Source organism: Grampus griseus (assembly GCF_964374135.1).
Source record: "Grampus griseus genome assembly, chromosome: 17".
NCBI classification, from domain to species: Eukaryota; Metazoa; Chordata; class Mammalia; order Artiodactyla; family Delphinidae; genus Grampus; species Grampus griseus.
This window is the reverse complement of record NC_139011.1, coordinates 57,061,209-57,084,911: the sequence shown is the minus strand read 5'-3', so window position 1 is coordinate 57,084,911 and position 23,703 is coordinate 57,061,209.

The following is a 23,703-nucleotide window of genomic DNA, read 5'->3' as shown; positions in this document are numbered from 1 at the left end:
GGCTGAGGGGAAGAACCAGTCTTGAGCCATGATCTCAGATAAAGTGGTCCTGGCTGACAGCCTGAACTCCTCCACAGAGTTTGAGGTGGAGTGAGGTCAGGGCAAATACTTTTATATTTTTCTTCCTATGAATTTTATTGGATGACAATTTCCATTCTTAAAATGTTAAAAAATAGTAATGAGGAAAACTCGTACTTCATGCTCAATTCTGACTGAGGGAAGATGGTGGGCTAAAGAGGGAGTCATGTGTTCCTTGGGAAACAACTACCACATTGTCTTAATTTTTTAAATAGTCAGAGAATATAACTGTGAGTCAGTTAGGTAGTCAAAATATTTTTATTTGTCCCCTATTCTGTGTCAGGTATTGTTCTAGACTGTGGCTGCATAGGACAAGTCATACAAAGTCCCATCTCTCAGAAAGCTGACATTCTAATCGGTGGGAACGAGATTGTAAACATAAAAGTTGGACAATTAGCCCAGAATTTGGAAAACCTAATTTTAATAATTTGAGGAAATTTTAAAAATGCAAAGTCCTAATGCCAGACAAATGGTCCCAGTTTTTCTTTTTCTTTTTTTTTTTTTTTGTTTAATTAGCAGTAAAATACTCGAAAATGGAAGCCCGGTTTTAAAGTGAAAATTTATTCAGTGACTGATAAAACTTCCATGGGAATGATGGAAAGAATATAGTGGCATAGGCTAGTTCTCCATCTTTTAAGGATTTTTTTTTAAAGTCTTGAATACATTTAGAAGATTTCTCAAATTTTATTTTTTATGTCTATAAGTATTCTTTATTAGTATCAATTCAATTAAAGCAGCATCCTATACTATAGTTAAAATATACCTATTCTGCTAAATTCTGGCTTGGAATAAATTTTAAAGTATATTCTTAATAGAAATTTTTAATGGAAAAGAGGACATGGAACAACATCAAAAGTATTCAGGATAATAATTTCACCCCGAAAGACACTAGAGGAGAAAGTTAGCTTGAGTGACCAAAGATTTTAGAAGTTCTAATTAAAAAAAAAAAAAAAAAAGGAAATTTGGATTGTGGAAAATTGCTAAAATAAATTCTTGAATATAGTTTGTGAGTATGTAGGCAATGAAATGGTGATTCTAGGAGATCATGGTATTTTAATAACAAATCATAGTTTTTAATGAGTAGAACAGAACGTGCTAAAACACAGTGCCTTCATATTTTTTTAAGTCATTTCTCAAAATCTTTCACAATATCTGTGTTAACAAAATTTTTTCAATTGTGTATGTAGTACTACAGTTAGCAAGTTTCATTTCTGCTTACACAATAACATGGATTAGTGGTTTGATGAAAGCTAGCTGGAACACTTTGTTCTGTTCTGAATGAGGACACCAAAGGCATGTTATCCAATGTACTGATTCGCAAAGTTTAGAATCAAAGCTAATATGTTTGAAAGGAAAGGTTGGACTAAAAACGTCTTGATTGACTTCAACAATTGTAAAAGGGCAGACTTGTCCGGCTACTGAGATAGGAAACTCATTACTGTTGCTACCTTTCCCTTGGGTTTGCCAAGATCAGAATCCAGAACTAATTAAGCACCTATTCTTATACAATATGCAGCTCTGGGGAAAAATAATAAGACAATAATCATAATCCAGAAAGGACTAATTCCAAGGGTAAATGATAAATAGGATTTTGTTATCATTGTTTTCTTCAAATGAATAAAAGTATAAAATTTTAGAGTAGGAAAAGAACCCATGGAAATAACATAACTTAACTTTCCTCTTCAGATACAAAAACTTCCTATAACATTCTACATTGTGGCTATCAGCCTTCTCTTGAATTTATTCCTGGCTATATCTCTGTACTTAAAACAATGCGTGGATCAGCTCGGTGCTTTGTGACCACCTAGAGGGGTGGGATAGGGAGGGTGGGAGGGAGATGCAAGAGGGAGGAGATATGGGAATATATGTATATGTATAACTGATTCACTTTGTTATAAAGCAGAAACTAACACACCATTGTAAAGCAATTATACTCCAAAAAAGATGTTAAAAAAATAAAAAACAATGCCTGGAATATAGTCACTCAGAAAATACTTGCTGGTTGACTGAATGATTTTAAGGAAGGGAAACTCACTCCTTTCTTAGGCATTGCATTTTGTTTCTAGAGGATACCAATTGCTGGAATGATCTTCCTTACACTGAGTCAAACTCATTTTCCTATAACTCCCTGTTTATTAGATATAATTATGTTTTCCTGATATGGACAAAATAAATCTAGTTGTCTTCCAAATATTTTAAGACAGTTAACGTTTCCCCCAAAGTAATTTTTTTTTTAGGAAGAAGGTAACTAATTCCTGAACCTTCTTTAACACGGTTTCCTATCCCTTGATCATTTTCATCATCTCCTCTGAATATGCCTCAAATTTTTCAAGATTTTCTGAAAATGTGGTGCCCCAAATTAAACATATATCCAGATGGAAGTTGATCTGAAAACCATACCACATGACTGTCAGATTAGATTAGCTGTCTGAAAGAAAGCTATGTAAGTAGCGATTATTTCAGTACAGCCTGAAATCAATTAAAACCTTTAAATGTTTTCTCAAACTACAGGGAGGTCCTAGCTGACATCTGGGTTAAACATGTTAACTTTTATTTTCAAAATAAGATTATATTTTCCATTTTGTTTTCTACAGGAAACATTTCTACAAACAAAATTTTCTGTCTTGTTTTCTTTTATTAGTCAAAGAATAAAATAAGACATTTGTTATAAGAAAAACGGTTGGGGAATTCCCTGGAGATTCACTGGTTAGGACTTGGTGCTTTCACTGCCATGGCCCCGGGTTCAATCCCTGGTCAGGAAAGACCCCACAAGCCGTGTGGCATGGCCAGTAAATAAATAAATAAATAAAAACCTTCTTCCCATATGTATAACTGATTCACTTTGCTGTACACCTGAAACTAACACAACATTGTAAATCAACTATACTCCAATAAAAATGTTTAAGAAAATAAAAATAAAACAAGTTTCAGACAATTGCAAAAAAAAAAAAACCTCTTCCCTATTCTTAAAAAAGAAAAAAAAAAGAAAAATGATTGATTCTAAAATCATTTAAATTTGGTTTTAAAATCTCATACAGACCTAATCAGGTAAACATTCCTTGTTCTCTGCTTTCAGTCCTGAGGCCTGACAGCTGACACCCTGGTACCCAAGCGTAAGATCTGCACGGGCAGGGTGCCTGTGGAGGGGCCAGATCAGCACAGGACACTCAGCGAGGGGCATATGAGAAGCCAGTGGGTGAGAGGCCACCGGAGCACACAGCACACGGTTGCCCAAGCTCCCCTCTAGGCCAAATGGACATGAGCATTGCGTGAACAGTACTATTGGCAAATAGAGAAGTGATTTCTGTGGCATGTCCCTGCTCCTCTGCCCCATGCTCTGAAAGGAGGGAGCACGTCAGAATTCTCCCCCAGAAAGAAGAAACAGCCATAAGGGCATTTAAGGGCACACTCTTCCCAGCCCTCCTCGCACAGTGGGAATGGAGGGAATATGTGTGAGAGGGGAGACTCTCCTGCAAATACCAAGAGGGTACATGGCGACTAGAATAAGAATGCTGCCGATTCATCCTTCAGTAACTTGGATTTTGAGCCACTTGCTACTCTAGGACGGGTAACAGTGAGAGTTGGGAAGACTGGGCCCCCATTCCCTGGAGGTCCCCTCTTTCACTCTCTCTGCAGCACAGGGAGCCTGGGCCTGCTACCCACACCACCTTCCAGCCTGCACTATGTTCCCAACCAAGGCAATCATGGTCATGGCCGACCAGGACTCAGTCAGCTGCCCTCGGGGATCACATGGGCAAGGTACTTTTGGCATTTAAGTGGATAGAGGCTGAGTGAGTACTTCCAGGGGAAGGCAGAGGAATAGGACCTTTGGTGGTAGGGAGAGCCTCCCTTATGTCCTTACAATTTTGCTCTGCTCTACTCAGCAATACACAGACTTGGCTGAAGCCGACCCTTTCTCTTTAGAAGGCAGGTTGGCAATCATATCTTGTTCCTGGAGCATTTCCCCTGGGAGTCTCACCCCAATCCAACCCCCATTCTCAGCAGCTTATCAAAGTATTCCTCTCAACACTTAACAATTCTCTCCCTGGAAGGAATTCCAGTGACGAAATGTTTTCCATCCTATAACATTCCTAGCGATGCTTTATTCCCCCTGTAGAGTGGTGTCTTGGTAACTCTACTAATCCAAATATGGGATCAGCAAAGAGCAAACTTCATGTTCATTTCTTTTCGTTTATGGGTCTAGGACCCACTTCCTTCTCCTCGGCCAGGATGTTAAGAGGTCTGGTTCAAATGGGATCAACAGTCATGTGGTGAAAAGGAGTTCTTTCCTCACCTGCCTTGCCAGGTAGCTTCTCTCTCTTATCATCTGACTTGCTTTCTACAACTATAATAAAGTTGCCACGGGGATCCTTGACCTACCCTTTCCTGAAACCTCCAAAAGATAGGTTTTGCCTGGTAATATAGACTATACTCTGTAGAAAATTCAGCATCTGAGCCTCTGTTCCTGAGAGCTGAAGAAAGGCTGGGTGAGTACTGCAACAATACTGCTACCTATCCTGGGGAGAGGTTCATGCCACTGAGTACTCCAAAGGGTTATAATTTGTCTGAAGCATGAGGTGAGAAACCTCTGTGGTCTGGTCCAGGAGGAAGCAATTTAACTTCTGAACTACTGAACCATAATTTACGAGCGGCAAGGACTCCTCGGTAGTACAAACAATTCTTTGTAGGAATGTAACCTTCAGACGTCACTATATGGAAAAATGATATGCTCTGTTTATACATTTGCTCTTTCTTTACCTCCATCCTCAGCCCCAGCCAGGTCACAACCTTTTTTCCTTGAATTCATTTTGAGAAAAAAATCATAAAAGATATTTTCCCAACAAAATCTTTTCTCACCACACCCTCAGCTGTATTTATCTACAGGTGTAGTAATGGTCTGCTGGTACAATGACACAAAACTTACAATAAAGAATACCAACTGAAAGAAAGGAAGATGTAACTAATTTGGCACAATTATCCCACTGTCTTCTCCTGTTCTTTATCTCTCTCATACTTTACTTGTGTGGACATGACAGGATTTGGAGAGACCCACATCTCTCCAAACTTATGAGAAGATGCTGGAATAAAGTCCCACACTAACAAACTGAAAAAAAAAGAATTAAATGCACACCACCTTACAATCAAAGTCAAGGAATTCCTGTCTTTATTTTATTTACCTCCAAAAAGTTGTTTTACAGCCTAGATACTAGGTAGGCCATCCCTCTGTGAGCCAAACAAAAGATATCTTGGCTTCTGTTCAGACAAAGGGACACACTTTTATGAACCAAAACCATCAGCTCTACCTGCATGACGCTGCAGATTTCTTCTGTTCTACCTTCCATTTCCTCTGTGTTCCTTAAGAACTCTACAGCAGACCCTGGGTCAGGTTTCATTAAGGTCATTATCTCTTTTAATCTTCTCAACATTTTTCATAAACACAGACTTTGAGAGACTAGGGGACTTCCCCCAGAGCACATAATCTAGTAGGTGGCAGAGCTAGGACAAGAACACAGTGACATTAAAGCCCATCCTCTTAATCTTAAGTTGTGCCACTTCCACTCAATAAGTGAGGATAGCAACTGTAATCCTCCTTGATGAACTAACCCTCAGTTGCTATGTCTTCAGGGTGCTACTGTGACCTGGAAGAGCCAAGTTGCTGCAGAGGGTCCTGGCCGCCCTTCCCAGCACACAGGTCCTCTCATTTCACTTCATGAGTAGATCGTATGTCTTTTTAAAGAAACTTTCATTATTATTCCCCAGCTCCTTGAGGCAATGAAGTTGTTTTTTTTGGTTTGTTTGTTTGTTTTTGCGGTTCGCGGGCCTCTAACTGTTGTGGCCTCTCCTGTTGCGGAGCACAGGCTCCGGACGCGCAGGCTCAGCGGCCATGGCTCATGCGCCCAGCCGCTCCGCGGCATGTGGGATCTTCCCGGACCGGGGCACGAACCCGTGGCCCCTGCATGGCAGGCGGACTCTCAACCACTGCGCCACCAGGGAAGCCCGAAGCAATGAAGTTTGATGGAGATTTGGCAGAATTTTCTTTTCCTTTTTAGTCTCAGTCTACCTTAGTAGCTGTGAGATCTTAAGCAACACATAATTGTTCTCAGTTCCGAATCTCTAAAATGGAGTAATCATCTCCCACACTTCCTGATAGAATCACACAGTGATAGTGTATATGAATGTATTTCACAAATAGGAAAAAATTCTGTGACATACCAGTCCAGGCTTAAGTTCCAAAAATTAGGTTAGTTACCACACACCCAATGGCAAAAAAAAAAGTGAAACTGCATTGATTATTTTTTCCCTTTGCTAATATTGTAGGTAAGATTCTAAAATGCATTGGTGTTTAAACTGTTGATTTAACAAAAGAGGCTTTTGGTTGAAACAAAGATAGTGGTCAGACAGGTTTTAGCCATTGTGGTTTGTTGTGTGGTTCTGGAGCGTAGGCAGGTTAAACACTGATGAGGTCAAATGGAGATGCACAGCGTTGAACCCTGGGACCCCAAGAGCTGACATCTAGAAGAAGAAATAGTTTGATTCTGCAGTGTTCTGAAGAGAGCAGGTGACTTAGCAATTCTGCCTTTGTTTCTTCTTTGGTGTGGACTCAGCACTAAAAGGGAGAAAAGCTCTGCTTTCTTTAATCTATGTCTCCACCAGAGTAAGGAGACCAACCCAGACATGGCAGACACAGGGAAGTGCTAACTTCAAGACTGAGTAAGCAGTGCCAAGTTAGGACAACCCACTCAGAAGGCCCAAATTACTCCAAGGAGTTTTAGAATGAAATATGTTTCTTTAAGTCATGATTAAAGAAGAAAAAAAAGACATTCCTAGTCACTGAAAAATTCCCTCTGGATGATAATTAGCATTTTCTTTACAGTTACAAAGCTCTTTCAAATATCTTCTTATGTGAGAGAGGATATTTCTTTTTTATAGATGAACAAAACTAAATTTCAGAGAGACTAAGTTACTTAGGTAACTTAGGTAGTAAATGGCAGAGGCCAAACTTGAACCCAAACCTTCTTTTATAGAGCATCATAAGTGTTTATCCACACTCCTGTCTTTCTAAAATTCATCAGCAAGATGCTGGGGTCATTTAAAGCCATGGCTTTGCATTCAGTGAAACCACTAACAAACACGAGGCAACATGGTTAATTTTCAGAAGCTGTTCATTCCAGATTTTTCAGGATAAACCCAATCTGAAAGTTTATTTCCCGTTTTCCTCCAACAATTATTGAACCTTCATAACACACTTCCAAAAATCTGTTCGCTGTTACTGCTTTGTAAAAAAATTCTGTATGACTCTAACATTGTCTTTTTTTAAAATTAATTTTTATTGGAGTATAGTTGATTTACAATGTTGTGTTAGTTTCAGGTGTATAGCAAAGTGAATCAGTTATACATATGCTGTTAAAAAATACAATGAACACTGAAATGTTTGCTTTTTTCTTTACTAATTTTGTTTAATAAGCATACATATGTATGTGTTAATTTTGTATTACATACATACACATAGAAAAAATAATACTGATGGCCTCCTAGTGAAAAATAACAACACTTTTCAGACAAACATCTCTTCAGTCCCACTTCCTCGTGTAAACTCTTTTTAATATCTCTAATTTGTTTTACTCTTATGATTTTTTATTATGATTTTTAAGAATATTCTGATGTATTCCTTATATGGGACACCTACACCTGGTAGTACATATGTTCTTGTTTTATTGAAATATACTTGATTTACAATGTTATATTAGTTTCAAGTGTACAACTTAGTGATTCAATATTTTTATAGTGTGACCATCTCACACTTTCATTCCTTTAACTTCAGTCCCTCCTGTATCCTCAAATGATGGCACAAATGTCAGCTTTCTGGCCATAGAGAGGATTCTGTTGGTACCTGCTGACTTCCTCCTTGTTGGAGTTGCCATAGCCACACAACTGCGCGGTCCCAGCAACTGCTGTCTTAAAGTCACAGAAATATTCTTCTCTGGATTGGTAAACATCAAGGTTGTCAACAACAGAGCTACTGACATTGGGACTGGATAATTCTTTATTGAGGGGGCAACTGTGCTGTGCAGCCTGGAGAAAGAAGGAAATCCTGTCATTTGTGACAACATGGACTTGCGCCCAGTGTGCATTATGCTAAGTGAAATAAATCAGACAGAGAAAAAAACAAATATTGTATGGTCTCACTTATATGTGGACTCTAAAAAAGCCAAACTCCTAGAAACAGAGAGAAGAATGGTGGTTACCAGGAGCTGGAGAACCGGGGAGATATTGGTTAAAGGGCACAAATTTCCAGTTATAAGATAAGAATAAGTCCTGGAGATCTAATGCACTATAATGATTATAGTCAACAATAGTGTATTATATATCTCAGAGTTGCTAAGAGACTAGATCTCAAACGTTCTCACCACAAAAAAGAAATAATAATTATGTGATGTGATAGAGGCATTAACTAACACGACAGTGGTAATCTTATTGCAATATACATGTGTATCAAATGAACACGTTGTAAAAAAAGAAATAAAATTTAAAAAATACAACAAAAAAGCAAATTGACATGTTGCACATCTTTAACATAATGTTATATGTCAATTATATCTTAATTTTTTTAAAGGAAAGAAAAGGAAAAAATAAGAAAAATTTCCATACCCTGAAAAAACAATTTTTTTTTAAAGAAATATACCTAAGCCTAGCTTTACTGCCCCTAATTCCCAGTGATACTCAAGTTAGGTCCTAATTCTCAGAATTAATAAATAAATTAATAATAATTAATAATAATTATTATTATTAGTTAAAATGTCAGGTTCTAATTACAAATATGCTTAAATTTTTAAGAAAAAATTTAAGAACTTGAATTTGGTCCTACTATATTAGTTCAATTTATTAATGCTTGAAATTGAAACTAATACAATTTATCTATCCTTAGATAATCTCTAGTTTACTTGTTTTTTAATTCATAGTTATTCCTGAGCATTAACTAATATGGATGAATTTTGACTCTAAAACTTAAAATGTTTGCTCTGAATATGTTATCAACAAAATGAGTCCATTAAATAAACCTGTTCCTTTGATTCAAAAGGGCAGTGGTCTACTCAAGGACGGGTTTGTTATTTTCTATATAGAGTAGACACACATGTAATATTGGCTAAAATGCAGGCTTATCACAACAAAGATAAGAAGGACCAGAATCTGGTCTTCCTTGGTTGTTTTTTAGGATGCTTTCCATGGAAAAAGCACATACTTCCCCAGTGAGAATGAAGATACTGGTCCCAATCTAGTCTCTTGGAGGTTTCCATTGTCCAAACAAAGCAAGGTTCTGTCAACTCCTTTCAGCCACACACTGGGCCCAAGTCCAGCTGATGACACCTACCCTGCCCATTTGGCTACTCGCAACAGGCCTTTCTGCCTACATTTCTGAGTTTGGGTTGAAAGAGAAGCTGTAGTGAGGAAAAGGGCTTTAGTCAAATACATAGCAAAATAGTTTATAGAGGTATCAAACTGTATCTTATTCTTTCTATTGTGTAAGACTCAGGACAGAGCGAGAAATTTTTTCCCTCTTCCTTAACTTTTTATCCAAGCAGTTTCATCTTGGAAGCTTCTGTCATCGGGAAGAAATGAGGTCTTTTTTAAAATGAATTATAGTTGACTTACAATATTGTATTAGATGCAGGTGTACAGCGCAGTGAAACACAGAGAAGGAAACTGTCAACGGAACCAAACGGCAACCTACTGAATGGGAGAATATATTTGCAAGAAGAGTTTGTCTTAACTGTGTGGCCTGAAAGCAAACCTCTAAACCAGGGCAAGAGGAGGTTGATGGGCTGAGACAGATTGAGAAGGGGCTGGTATTCAAGAGTAGAAGAAGCCCACGGTCTCCTGCTGAGTAGGTTCACTGAGCTCTAGTGGAGGCACCCACAAGGTGAAGGCTGGGTAGCAGGCTCGGAGGAGAGCCGGCTCTGAAGGGCTCTTATAGCTCCACTCAACCTGGAGGGGCTGCAGCTGCCCACCTGCAGGACTTGGGCAAGGAGGACTTCAACTATGGTCTGAAATTTCTATTCCTTACTGTCCTTAACCGTGGAAACACCCCCTTCTTGACCCTCAGGAAATGGAAGGAATTCCCCCAATCCTGACTGAGATTGGGGAGATAAAGCTCACAACAGATTTGATTTGATTTTGAACAAATAAGGAAATGTGACATCTCTTAGACCCAAGAGTTATGCAGCAGATCCACTGTGACTACACATGCTCACCTTCACCTGCTCCAGGTGCTCAGAGGTTTCAGCCAGATGCCTCCAGAGGAGACCCTTAAAAAAAAAACATATCTCGGGCTTCTCTGATGGTGCAGTGGTTGAGAGTCTGCCTGCCGATGCAGGGGACACGGGTTCATGCCCCAGTCCGGGAAGATCCCACATACCGTGGAGCGGCTGGGCCCGTGAGCCATGGCCACTGAGCCTGCGCATCCGGAGCCTGTGCTCCGCGACGGAGAGGCCACAACAGTGAGAGGCCCGCGTACCGCAAAACAAACAAACAAACAAACAAAAAAACATATCTCTTAGCAAAGGTTACTGCTTAAAATGGGTGGCTGTGTGAGCTTTCATATTAAATGATATTATACATTTATTATTTGTTTATAGGATAAGTAGAATGGGACTCATGAGATTTCAACTTTGCAAATCCCACTTCACATTAGATAGACACTGGGTCCTAAGAGAATTGAGAGCTGTTTAGCTATAAGAACCAAAGTGGAGGGCTGCTTTGGAATATTCCATACATCCCACAAGAAGACATGATTTGATATAAGTCTCAAGGGGAGAATCAGCTCTGACATTATCAGTGGTATAGGGCAGGGCTGATGAGCAAGCCCACTGACACGTCTGGAGACCCAATGCAAACAGCAGGTAAGAGGTCTGATTTAAACTTGAGCCTGTAGACAGTAGGAGCGAGAAATGATTCAAGTGTGGTCTTTAAGGAGACATTTTCCCTTTAGAATTGGCTTCTGCAGTATACTGAATTTCCGAATGTTAATTTGAAACATCATAGTATGTGCATAGATTTTCCAAATGCCTGAGATAATTCAATTCTACAAACACCTATTAGATATCTACTGTGTACAATGTGCTGTGCTAGGGCACCTGGGAGATGCATAAAGGTGAAGAGGATAGTCCCATGTCTTCTTCAGGAGCTCACGAGTTAGTGGCAGAGATGGACACAAACATAAATCAGTCTAATACAAGAAACAATATATCATATGTTAAAAGAAAGTAATGCTACTAGCTTACATTTATTGAGAGCTTTCTATGAACCCAGCACTAATCTACTACAACATTTTAAGGTATATACTATTATCATACCCACTTTACAGGTGAAGGAACCAAAGTCCAGAGAGGTTAAGAAACTTGCCCAAGATCATACGACTAAGAAGAGTAGATCCAGAATTTGAATCCAGAGATACTGACCCCAGAACTCAAGCTCCTAAACTCTAGGGTGAAACAATAAAGACTTACAGAGGCTTTCACTTATTAGGAGAATAGGGAAAATAGCCAAACTATGTATTAATTCACTTTCAAAAGCAAACAAATTCCCTTCACTTATTTATGCTCTAAATATGTCAGAAAGTTAGCTTTTCATAGAAGAGAAAAAAATTGTTCTTTAATTATTATTATGGGAACCATAAATTTTTTTCCATGTATTTTTCTCATATGTATTTTTCTTTGCAGTAAAAATGTAGTTTTGACTATTTTTTAGAACACATAATATGAGTTCATTAACCAACCTTTATGCTTATAACTCATGTGATGTCTATGTAGAGTAATAGGAATATCTTGCATTCATTTTACTCTTTTCTCTCAAATGATTCTAAGCCCTTCCTGTAGCCATGATCCTTTCCATTTTCAGATCCTCGTCATTAATTTACTGTATCATGTATATTACAGGGGGAACTAAAGAAAAAAGAGTTTGTGGCATTTCGGGGGTTAGAGATTACCATCTAAAGTAGATTGGACTAGAACGTGTAACTTCACTTCCACCCAAGGCTCAAGCTCCCAAACCACACCAAGTAGCAGAGTAAATGAGGTTGGCTTGGGCTCATGGAATAAACTAGGAACTATGAAAACAATCAACAAAACATCAGTGTACTGGCCCCAAATCTTCCCTAAGAAATACGTCAGGCGAAGATTATTCATATCCAAAATGGCCACTTTGTAGTTTTTCCTCACTGTAAAATGTATATTTCTTCATCTTCATCATGATTGTATGTACATCACACTGTCACATAGACAATGATCGAGAGACTTGGCTAGAATGTGAGCAAACAAGGAAAGGGAGTGAAGGAATGAAGACCTTCAGTAACAGAGTCTGGGAATTCAACATCAAAGTGCCTGTTTTAGTTGGATCAGCTCTCAATCTAGAGCTTCAGAAGCTGGGCATGTCCAGGCTCACCCGAGAAAGCCGTGTTTGTGTGGGCCCCGCCCTTTTCTTCTTCCAGGCCTGGCGTGTTTATGATTGAACTCACTCCACAATTGTCTTCCCTGTGGGCTGAGTCTTCAGTCATAGTAATAATTCCAAGGTCAAGCTACAGAGTCCTTAGCTATTGATTTTGCCGTCTTAAACATTTCAGTAATTTTCCTAGGGCCTGGCACATGAGTGGTTGTTTTCCTGATTGAGGTCAGTGAACGAACTACCTGATAAGCAGCCAACCCCATGTCTGAGATAAGGGTGACTGTTTACCAGAGGAGCACATCAGCTTCTGGGGCAGAGGATCCTGAGGTCCTGCAGACTTTCTGGCACCAGAGAACCTCAGCGGTCAAGGGTCCAGCACCCAGAGAAAGCACTCACGCCGTTAAGGGACCCGTGGGGCTGGGCTCTGTGCTGCTATGTACTTTGGGGTTCACACAACTGAGAATTAGAGAAGTTTGGTGGCTGATTCGAGAGTAAGCGGTTAGCTGTGACTTCAAGGTCACCGCACAAGTGATGGCACCACAAGGCAGGGGACCTGAGGCACACAGATGGTTAGCGGTCATCAACGATAGTGTGGCAGCCGAGGGCCACTCTTCTCCACCTCTGAGAAGGAGGTCTAGAGCCTCAAGAAGACTCAGTCAGCTGAACACTCACTGAAGAGCAAAAGATACTTGTCTACACACACACACGCACCCTCACTCAGGAGTCAGGAAAAAAAGGTCTCTGCCAACACGATTCAGGACCTTGAGATGGGGAGACTATCCTGGGTTATCGGAGCGGGTGCTAAATGCCATCGCAAGTGTTTTTGTAAGAGAAGAGGCAGAGGGAGAGTTCCACACACACAAAGAGGTGATGTGAAGACAGAGGCAGAGAGTACAGTGATGTGGCACCATGCCAAGGAATGCCAGCAGAAGCCGCCAGAAGCTGGGAGAGGCAAGGAGCAGGTTATTCCCGGAGCCTCCAGAAGGAGCATACACCTGCTAACATTTTAATTTTGACCTCTCAACTGTCAACCTCCTTTTGCTACTTAGTTCTCAAATGTGTAAACCGTTTCTCTCTCTCCTGAGCCTTCCTGTGTGCTTTCTTTTCTCAGATCCCAAAGGAATCGCTTTCAAATATGATTATAAAATCGAGGATCGTAAAGCCTTAGCCCACCCCCGCCCCCAGTATTTGCCCCTTTAACCTTACTACAACCTGTCTCTCATCAAACTAGCTGTCCTGAGACTGGCTCACTTCCAGCACAGATTTCTGCGGATGCTTCTCGTCTCTGTCTGCGTTGCTCTTTACACGCCCATCTGTTAGCCATGAGTCCATTGAACATATTTTGAACTATTTGATTTCCACCTTGGTCCACATCTCAGGATAATGAGTCCTACAAGACTTTTACTTACTATGTAGAGGAGTTAAAAGGCTCGTAGAGTCACCCCTTGGTTTTGTCAATGAGAAAACAAGGAGGTTACATCATTGGCCCAGAATGTTAAATGCCAGGTCACTCCAATGACCTTCCCCCTGCGTAAGGAGGATGGGACCGATCAACAAGTCCCTAAGAAGACATCTAATTAAGGGGAAAAGTGTCCATTCTCTTTTTTTTCAGGCAGCTCCAAGCCTTATGAGGATTCTCTTGACACCTCCATCTCTTTGGGTTCTGGGAAGCAAAACATCCCACCTTCTCTGCAAACTGCACTTTCTAAGACAGACTGCCTTCTCCCCTCTCCCAGTCATCAAACCTTAACAAGAAAGCCAGCTCCAACTGGGGTCTCCCTTGTTAGCCTTTCGGGAGGCAGCTGGCTTTAACACAGGTGCCTCCTTGAATTTGGAATTGGAACCATAGAATGACTTTTGTTCATAACTTTGAGTTTCTGAAATTTTAAACAACACTGAAAATTCCAGACAACATTCTATTTAGACATATATCATAAAATGCCAAAGACATTTCAAAAACTGTTCTTTTTATAATAAAATCATCTTAATTTAAGCAGCAGTGTGTCATACCTGAGAATTCCAGGAAGTCACATAGCAGTCACCTGAGGCAGGACCCTGGGACTTTCACGCGCACATTGTACAGAGGCAGCTCTCCTCGCTGGCCCCCCCAGGGTCAGAGGATTACCAGGCTCTGTGAGAGGATTACTGCTCTACTTATGCGGCTTGTCTCACCATTCCAGCATATGTTCAACACTGATTTCATAGTGACCATTCATACTTTACAGACTCCATCCATGAATATGAGAGAGAAAGAAGTTTTCATGAAAAGCAAGATATTATGATTCACAAACTGTCTGAATCAAACATGCAAGAAAATGTGCCAAAAAAAAAAAAAAAAGAACCTTGGCAAACTTTGATTTCTAAAACAATCAAGTAATAACATTTGCATAATGATTTTTAGAGCATCGTAATATGGGTGCCTAAAGAATTAAAACTGAGTAGATACACAGTCCGTTACTAAAGATTTTATTCTTTTTGCAGTCGATGAAATAAAAATTATTTCCTTTAATTTTCTTTTCTTCTGAGTTTGATCATTTCTTTTGGCTACCATATGATTTGATCTGAGACCTTTTTTTGTAACTATCTAGTTAAATCAAAAACGTACAGGCTGTAGCATCAGCTCTAATTGTTCTATTAACTTATCATTTTAAAGGGCTTCACGGTCAGATGTGCTTGGCAAAGGCTGACTTGTGGGAAGTAATACACTCCCTCTAGTGGGTAAAGGAGAGAAGAAAGTATTTGATTTCTTGATTTGAGGATTAGTTAGGATTTCAATTTCTGACCTCTAACTCTGCTTTTCGGCTTAGTTTCTCCCTGAGAAGCTACACTTTGTTACATTCAATTTACCAAGGCTCCATCCTTTTTGTAGTTTAATTTTATCTCCACTCTTGTCATTTTTTCCCATTATGATTCTCATTATGATTTTCCCATTATGATTCTCTTCATCATTAAAGTCATTCAGCCAACAAATATTTATTAAATGCCTACCATGTGTCAAGCACAGCTCTAGGTACTGGGGATACAACAGTAAATGAACAAAATGATTCAAAATTCTGTCACTGAGGAGGTTAAAATAATATAAGGTAGTGTTCATTGTGTGTGTGCTTCCTACATGCCAGACTTACGTACTTAGTGTTTTGCAAATATCATTTAACTGAATCCTCCCCAAAACCCTATAAGGAAACTGAGAAGCTAAGAAATTTGCCAACATCACTCAGAGAGCTAGAGTTACAACAGTACTTCAGAGCTTCCCTGACCAGATCACCTGGGAACTCTGAATCTAGTGGCTGTTTTAATTTTCATCATGACATTTAAAAAAATTTCCTGTCTTCTCTAACTAACATGTATGTTCCCTGAGCAGGCACTGTGCCTTATTGTTTATCCACATAACCCAGCACCTACAGCCTGCCACAGTTGGTCCTCCAGAATAACTTGGTTTAATGGTTTAGTGATAATGAAATCAGCGAGGAAAAATTAAACTCGGGAACTAATCAACTCCAAAATCCTTCTCCCCAACCCCTTACTGGTTGGCTCAGTTGAATTATTTTAGAGTTATACATCCTTTCCATTTTCTTAAAGAGTAGGTAAAGAAAACCAAATCTAAAATGAACAAGATCTGATTCTTTAGAAGAGTTAAAATCTTGAAACAGATTCTCACTCGCTGCCTCTCCTGAATTTTACAACTAGAGGAAACAGGAAGAAGCCAAAGCAACATTCACTCTGGGCTAAATGGATTTCCTTAAAGAGCCATTCATGCTTTGCGGGTAGAGAGCAGAGGATGGACAGAATGTGAGCTGCCCTTTCTCACGTACTCCTGTGAGTGGGACTTCATGCCTATATAAAGGGGTCGATTTCCACGATGTTATTTTGTTATTTTATAGTAGTTACATCCTCAATCATTATATGCCCTATAGCAGTATTTGCCTCTCACCAAGTGACTAAAGAACATGAGAGCTATCATTCAAATCTATTAACCTTTGTGTGTGTGAAAGTCATTAGCAGCATTCTGGCCTAAGCTGTCCATGGCAGAACGGTAAATACTGAAAGAATACTCTTGCCATTTGAAGTGCTTCTGGCTTGAATAAATGTTCACTTGTGTTGTAGCACTGCCCAGGTAATTACTCGGTAAAGAAGCAGGATCCAGGGCTGGGGCAAGCAGGAAAAATGACTACGTGCAGGAACAGCTTGTAGGGTAGATCTGTCTCAGCCTCCCCTTTAAATTTGTATTTTACAGAGGAATTGCCTGTGTCCGCTCCTATTACACAAGTCATAGTAAAACAAACTGAAAGGAGGAGGCTGAAAAGAGGCGACTTCAGGCTGACAGTTATTCAAACAACAACAACAAAAACCAACCCAGGGGAATCCTGAATATCACAGATCAAGAGGCCTAGGCTGTCATCCAATCTTTTCTAAAGTCATGGGGGTGGGCTCTTTCCTCCTTGTTAAGTCTTTTGTGTGTGTGGAGTTCTGTACGTAGCCAAGCAGGACCCTATGGGGCCTTCCCAGGACAGACCCATCCCCCATATCTTCTGTTTTAGCTCCTCTGAAGTTCCTAGATAATAGCATCTGATGCGTATTTCCTGAGTTTTATAGATGTTCCCATGCTGCAACTAAAAGACCTCACATGTGGCAGCAAAGAACCCGAAAGTGGCAATGAAGATCCTGACACAGACAAATAAATTAAAAAAAAAAAAATAAAACCCTTGGGGAGTTTTTTTGTATGTTTTTTGTTTTTAAAGCACAAACTACCCATTCTCCTTGCTCAGCCCTGCAATAAATCTTTCTCTGTTCCAAACTCCAACAATATTTAGGTTTGTTTGGCCTCACTGTGCATCAGGCACATGGACCTGCATTCAGTAACATGTAAAGGTAAGTTTGCTTGTTGATTCTATACAGCTCTTCTTTCACTGCACCTAGATTTTTTTCTCCAATTTTTTTCTCACAATAGTCAGATTGTGTTTATAGTTGATAACCACTATCTTATTTTGAGAGGTCAAGATACTAGTTTCTGATGGGATTAAATTGCTCTTTATCAGTTTTTATTTTACATGTATCAACTTTCCTGATAAATCTATCTCCAAATGAATGGAACCACACTCTTCGAAGATCCTCTGATGAGGATCTTTATCTCCCATCTCTTCCTTACGCCTTTCTGTAATCGCCTATTCTACTATGGTGTCAACCTCTCTGCCAAAATCTCTCATGTTTTACTAATCCTCTCTTTCCAAACTCTGGGTAGCTATGCCAACTGCCCTCTAAGCATCTCTACATGGATTTCCTACTTTTGCTTGAAGCTCAACATGTCCCAAACTGAACTTCTCCCCAAATCTGCTCCTAATCTTTCTAATCATTGCCAAAGTCCTGAAGATGGTACCTCTACAATGGGTTTTGGATTTGTCCCCCTCCTGTGTTGCCCATAGCCAAGTCACCCTCATTCTTTCTTGGACTTCTCTAAAACTCTTTTAACTGTCCTTCATGCTTTCTAAATACCACTCCTGTCTGCAATCTGCTATTCATTTTCTTACGTGCAACTGTTGTCAATCTCTCTGCTGCCCAACAACCTTGAGAGTTCATTAGCAAATTTAAGAGAAATTCCTCATCCTGGCCAGGCATCCAGGGCCCTCCACAATGTTGTCCTCCTGATGGGCCCTTGGACTTACCTAAGATGCTCACTAAATGGGAGTTCTCACCCTTCTCTAAACTAACCAGGTTTTTCCTGTCTCCAGGTGTTTTCTCAGGCTGATTGGTATTATTCTTCTTGGTATGCCAGTCTCAACTCCATCTTTCTCAATTCCATCCATTCCTTAAGGGCTTTAACTCTATTCAAAAGTCAATTTTCCAATTCCTCCTAACAGAATTCTTTCCTCCAAATCTTTTTTTTTAATATATATATAAATTTATTTATTTTTGGCTGTGTTGGGTCTTCGTTTCTGTGCGAGGGGCTTTCTCTAGTTGTGGCAAGCAGGGGCCACTCTTCATTGCAGTGCACAGGCCTCTCACTGTCGCGGCCTCTCTTGTTGTGGAGCACAGGCTCCAGACGCGCAGGCTCAGTAGTTGTGGCTCATGGGCGCAGTTGCTCCGCGGCATGTGGGATCTTCCCAGACCAGGGCTCGAACCTGTGTCCCCTACATTGGCAGGCAGATTCTCAACCACTGCGCCACCAGAGAAGCCCTCTCCAAATCTTTATAGCACGTTGTTGGTCTTTCTTCCATCACACTTTATTTTCTTCTTCTTGGTATTATTGATTTACATATCTTATGAGACACACACACACACACTGCACTCTGTGCTGCAGGTGGCACCATAGTTGGGAAAAAACAGCAGCTTTGCATCCCAGCTCCAACACCTCTCTAAATAGCCTTGGGCAAGTTCCTTATCCATTCCTCATCCTTATTCTTATCCTTATATTATTTGTAAGAAGTGAGTTATGCTCAACTTTTTCAAATTCAATTAAATTATGTATATTAACTACCGGGTGCTCACTAAATGTTAGCTCTTGTTATCAACTCTAATGATCCGTTTTCCCATCTCCAGATCCCTGTAATGCCTACCCCATTCCTTTCACAAACTAGGTGCTCAGAATATTGGTTGAGTTGAAGTAGGACCTTGTCTTTAGGTGGATCCCTGTGCTTAATACTTACCTCAAAATTTAGTAGCAGCTTGACAAGTATTGTGTTGACCTACAGAGCCCTGAAGAATATTTCCCAATTAGATTTATCAAACTCTAGGGTCTTCAGCTGAGCCAACATGACCCAATAATTATAAAGCTGATCTTGGTATGGTGAAGCCTAGCTGTCACTTATGTTTCAGAACAGACAGAGCCGTGTGATAAGTAGATATGCAAAAAGTGAAAACCCAGCAAATACAGTGAAGCCTGAGAGCCCTCAGTTTGGTTTCTAAGACAGAGAGCTGGTGTCAGGCCCCATCACCCCAATAGCTCCCTGATGTCATTTAGCTGATATGTCTCAAACTGCGGTCCAACTAGAGCTTGGAGCTTCCTCCTGGGAACGACTGAGGAGAGTAAAACAAGAGAGGAATGTCTGGTTCTCCCAGCTGCAGACACATGACCAGTCATCCAGATAAATAAAGCAGACAGTTACCCATGTGGTATAATTGCCAGGCTTAATCCCATCTGTAGTGATTCTCCAAGGCTTGGTGGTTGTAGTAAAGATAGAAAGGCAGAGAGTGTATTTTCCCTTAGTGAAATACAGCAAAACAATCTGTGGGTCCCCTTTACTAATTCTAAGAATCACTCTCTAAAGCTCCTATAACTTAATGCCTTCATGGGAATTAGCTAGCAAGTAATGGAAGACAAGACAGGGATTAAGATGGAAGTGTTTGTTTGGGGCCAAGCGAAAAAGGGCACAATGGAGGGAAAGGGTCAGTCCCAGCAAAACATCCATGTCATTGTTTCAGATGTAAGTTTTCTAGCTGGTACATGTACCATGAGTTTAATGAAGAGCAGCCAGGAAATATAGTTGCTTTTTGACAGAAAAATTGAAAAATCATTTACTGATTTTTAAACAGATGTACAATAGTTCTGTAATGCACACGCATGACCCCCTCTCCCATTTCTCTCAGCATGAGTGAGCGTACATGCAAGCACACACACACACACACACATACACGTGCACACAGCTTTCTCCAGATCAGCCAAGGGTGCTTAATCTTTGTACCAACTGCAATATTTTTCTTGACAGAAGCTGAGTGTAATAATTATTTATATATTTGTGTGGTTATCTACATATCTGTTTCTTGTCATATTCCAAAAAGGATTTAAGATGGCATATGTGAATATGTAATATGACAAGAATTTAAATTAGAAGTGAGGTGAAAGAAGAAATTAAAAACAAACCAAAGATGAGAACACAGGGAGACAGGAAAAGAATTAAAAAGCATAATACAATAATCTACACACCTGCTACCAGTGCACCATAAATGTGTCTTTCAGCTTGCCAGTGGCCAAATTTGAAGAGAAATCTAGTCAATTATATAAATCTTGTCTATAAGAGGGATTCCCACACTTTTCTGAGTACCTGAGTTACCTGAAGAGTTTATAAAACTAGAATCAATAAGGCCCCACCAACAGAATTTCAAATTCTGCTGATCTGAGGTAAGATCATGGAATTTATAATCTTAGCACATTCCTACTTATCTCTCAGATAAAAGCAATCCAAGTTCTCAGGAGAACAATCTTTTATATGTATATATACATATATATATACATACATATATATATATAAAGATCATACAGAAATTTCTTCCAGGGAATGACAAGGAGAACCTTGAGAAATACAATGAACATTCTTACAGGGATTTAAGATGAGTTTTAGAAGCCCACAGACTGTTGTTTATAATAACCTTCAAAATAAATTTCATATAGTTATGTGAAAGTAATTACATTGAGATTTGGTAAAGAGAGGGCAAAAAAAAAAAAAAAACCCAACATTCTGCAGGAACTTTATTTTTGCCAGTTTTGCTTAACCCAGGATAGGAACTAAAAAGGATTTTATATCTACTCAATACTATTATCTTTATACGAAGTCAAAAATCAAGACTCCCTTAGTAAATATGTCAGCAAAGCATACAAGTCTCAGGGCTATGTCAACATTGAGGTTTACCTACATTTTTTTTCTTTTTTCACAATGAAGGAAATTTACTTTATTAAAAAATCAGCTGCATCAAATGCTGTGCTAGGCCTTCAACATCCATTATCTCATTTAACTTCATAATAACCCCATTAACTAAGTATTATTATTATTCCATTTAATTTTTTTTTTCTTCTTTTGCGGTACGCGGGCCTCTCACTGTTGTGGTCTCTCCCGTTGCGGAGCACAGGCTCCGGACACGCAGGCTCAGCGGCCATGGCTCACAGGCCTAGCTGCTCTGCGGCATGTGGGATCTTCCCGGACCAGGGCACGAACCCGTGTCCCCTGCATCGGCAGGCGGACTCTCAACCACTGCACCACCAGGGAAGCCCCTAAAAATTTTTAAAAATTATTTTTATACAATTTTTAAAGGTTACTCTCCATTTATAGTTATTACAAAATATTGGCTATATTTCCCGTGTTGCACAATACATCCTTGAGCCTATCTTACACCCAATAATTTGTGCCTCCCACTCCCCCCTGTATATTGCCCCTCCCCCCCACTGGTGTAAACTAGTTTGTTCTCTATATCTGTAAGTCTGCTTCTTTTTTGTTATCTTCACTAGTTTGTTGTATTTTTAGATTCCACATAAAAGTGATATCATACAGCATTTGTCTTTCTCTGTCTGACTTATTTCACTTAGCATAATGCCCTCCAAGTCCATCCATGTTGCTGTAAATGGCAAAAGTTTATTCTTTTTTATGGCTGAATAGTATTCCATTGTATATATATACCACTTCTTCTCTATCCATTCATCTGTTGATGGACACTTCCCTATCTTGGCATTTGTAAATAATGCTTCTATGAACGGGGGGGGGCGGGGGCGGTGCCTGTATCTTTTCAAATTAGTCTTTGGGGGTTTTTTTTTGGATATATACCCAGGAGCAGAATTGCTGGATCAAATGGCAGCTCTATTTTTAGTTTTTTGAGAAACCTCAATACTGTTTTCCACTGTGGCTGCATCAATTTGCATTCCCACCAGCAGTATAGGAATGTTCCCTTTTCTCCACATCCTCCCTAACATTTGTGTTCTTTTTGATGATAGCCATTCTGACAGGTTTGAGGTGGTATCTCGTTGTTTTGATTTGCATTTCCCTGATGCTTAGTGACGTTGATAATCTTTTCATGCGCATGTTGGCCATCTACATTTCCTCTTTGGAAACATGTCTATTCAGTCCTTCTACCCATTTTTTAATCAGGTTGTTTGATTTTTTGATGTTTAGTTGTACGAACTGTTTATGTATGTTGGATATTAATCCCTTATCGATCGTATCATTTGCAGATATCTTCTCCCATTCAGTAGGTTGTCTTTTCATTTTGTCCATGGTTTCTTTTGCTGTGCAAAAGCTTTTAAGTTTAATTAGGTCCCATTTGTTTATTTTTGCTTTTATTTTCTTTACTTGAGAAGACAGATCCAAAAAAATATTGCTTCGATTTATGTCAAAGAGAGTTCTGCTTATCTTTTCCTCTAGAAGTTTTATAGTATCCGGTCTTACATTTAGGTCTTTAATCCATTTTGAGATCATTTTTGTGTATGGTGTTAGAGAATGTTCTAATCTCATTCTTTTACATGTAGCTGTTCAGTTTTCCCAGCACCACTTATTGAAAAGACCATCTATTCTCCACTGTATATTCTTGCCTCCTTTGGTTTGGAAGAAATGTTATCTAGTTATCTTCAGAATTTATTCTTGAGAAATTACATTATTCTCAGGGCTTGAATTCTTATTGAGGGAGGAAGCAGAGGGAGGGGGAAGGAAGGAAGGAAATGAGCTCCTCCTTATTATGGAAATTTTGTGAAGACCTTTTGGTTTTTAGTGGAACCAAATCATCAAAGGTTCTCAATGTGGTGAAATCCTCTATACACATAAACTTTGCATGATCATGTAAAGTTTTTTTCCTTCCAATTTTGTGGCAAAAGAGACATCCATTTTATTTTCCACATCTCACATCCTGTCACCTTGAATCTGAAGTAAATCTATAAGACTCTGGGGGTGCTTTCTAGATGATTTGTTTTGTCTTATTTTTTAAATAAATCAATAACTAGATGGGATGGTCTTTTGTTTTTCTAGGAAAGGGACAATTTGAGCTGGTTTTAGACAATTTGTTATTTGCAGGTGTGCGTAAAAGTTACTGCTCTCAAACCTGGGTACAAAATGGCATAAGGGTGCTGTTAGATATTGAGATCTCACTCACTTGTTCAGTAAATACCTGTAGAGGACTTGGTATTTGCCAAGCACTGAGACAGCTGATGAGAATACAAGAGTAACCAAGAATGCCTCCACGGTGTTTGAGGTCTTTACAGACACAAAAGAGGTGATTATAACATGGTGTGCTAAGTACGTAAATGAGGAAATGCAGAACTCTAAAGAGAGGAAACAAAACTATACTTGAGTGGTCAGGGAAGGCTTCTTGGAGGAAGTTACATGTAAGCTAAGACCTAATATGTAAGTAGAAGTTAAACATGTGAAGGTGGGTTGAGATGGGCTTCAAAATGGAAGGTGGGAGAGAATGCTATGAAACAAACAAATCCCAGCTTGT